The sequence below is a fragment of the Cynoglossus semilaevis genome, unplaced genomic scaffold (assembly GCF_000523025.1).
Source record: "Cynoglossus semilaevis isolate Cse_v1.0 unplaced genomic scaffold, Cse_v1.0 scaffold1023, whole genome shotgun sequence".
Taxonomy (NCBI): domain Eukaryota; kingdom Metazoa; phylum Chordata; class Actinopteri; order Pleuronectiformes; family Cynoglossidae; genus Cynoglossus; species Cynoglossus semilaevis.
The window spans coordinates 1-1,645 of record NW_007585603.1 but is presented as its reverse complement, the minus strand read 5'-3'; the positions used below and the strand labels follow the sequence as shown (position 1 = coordinate 1,645).

Here is a 1,645-nt window from a genome sequence, read left to right as displayed (position 1 = left end):
ACGTCTAAGAATAAAACAGAAACTTCACTCTTTCTGCTCATTCTGCAACGGATTTAAACGTCTAAGAATAAAACAGAAACTTCATTTTGCGAAGGATCTAGAATTTTCTTCACCTCACTGTCTGACACATTCTTTTAGCTGAGTGTGTGAAGGTCAGAGAGGCAGGAACCTGGTACCCGAAACATGAGTCAGTCCATAAGCTCAGGCTGTGGTTCACCTCCCTCCCTCAGATGGAGTATCAGCATCAAACCTCCCACAAAAGTTCATCTGTTTCCAGATTACTGAATGATGACCCATTGTTCTGGTGAAAGTCTTACACAAAGGAATTCGCTGACTCAGCTCAGGCTTAAGGCTAGGTGCCAGTATCGTATGTTCAGGTGATGTCACAGGTTAAATGTTGAACACCTAGTGGTCACTTCTGCTCATTTAGTTGGATTTATTTACGAGAACAATGAGTCACTTCATCATGTTGTGTTTTCTTTTTCTCTGTTTGTATGTCACCCAGTGCGTGCTCATTGTTGAGGTGAGTGAACTTTGGTTGACCTTCATCTACCTTTAAAACAATTTACCTACCTGATGGGACTCTGGCTCCCTCTAATGATATAGTGTTTGTGACCTGGTGTCAAGGACATCTTCCAGAATTCTACAAAAATGGAGCTCTGACTGAAACGCCACTGCAGATGTTTTTAGACTTAAATGGAGGAGATGTCGAGAAATAGTTTTGTTATTTGTATAAAGAGAGGTTTCTGACTTTCTTTACCTAATTAACCAACTAAACTTCCTACTTTTTTAAACTTCTTTCTTAATCATTTGTTGCTATTCAACTAGCTGCCTTCATAAACCCCTTATATTCCAATATTTTTTTTAACTTGTTTCTGGTTTAAAAGAATAGAAAAAAAACCAACACATTTTTGTCTCTTTAGGATTTCCTACAGTTTAAACACAACTGTCAACAAAAGAAAATACCAACACAGGAACGAATCTTTAGACAGAAATCTGTGGATCTTTGAAGGTTCCCAGCACCTCCACCCCTTCATCCTCTCCTCTCCTTTCCCTTTGCTCTTCCCATCCCTCAGGCCATCGTTGACACAGGAAAGACCATGAAGGCCCTTCTGAAGCATGTGGAGACCTTTGAACCCAAGATGGTCAAGGTTGCGGGGTGAGCGGGTCATTCAATCGTCTGTGTTTTTTTTTCTTCGTCAGTGGAAATGCCACAGCTGTGACCGTCAGCGGTCCACGCTGACTATCTGGTGTCAGTGGGTGGTTCTCGTGGGCTGCGAAAGATCACAGAAAGCGTGATAAACATCTTTCCTCTCAGACGACTAATGGTGACAGTTATTTCCTTTTCCTGTACGTGAGACTCTGTCGGGGTGGTACCACGTTCCGTACAGTGTTACTGTGTCATGTTTGGAAGCTGCTGTGTGTTATTGTTATTGGTTTAATTAAATATGTTGTGTTATTATTCATCGTTGTTCATTTGTCTCTTTCAGTTTGCTGGTGAAGAGGGTTCCCAACATGGACCAACATTTGACAGACTGTAAGTAGTACTACTACTTTTTGGAAATCATTCATTATGACACGGAATTAGTGCAGAGTCGCGGTTTCAATGGTTACTATGTTATGATCTTATTTAGAGGAAAACAGA

General features: G+C 41.0%; 1 long non-coding RNA gene across 1 annotated transcript; it reads left to right on the top strand.

Moving 5' to 3' along the window:
* Positions 1 to 95: 95 nt before the first annotated feature.
* LOC103399100 (uncharacterized) lies at positions 96 to 1,577 on the top strand. Its single transcript, XR_523583.3, has 3 exons — positions 96 to 523; positions 1,077 to 1,159; positions 1,491 to 1,577. It is a non-coding gene; the product is annotated as an uncharacterized LOC103399100 (long non-coding RNA).
* The last annotated feature ends 68 nt before the right edge of the window (positions 1,578 to 1,645 follow it).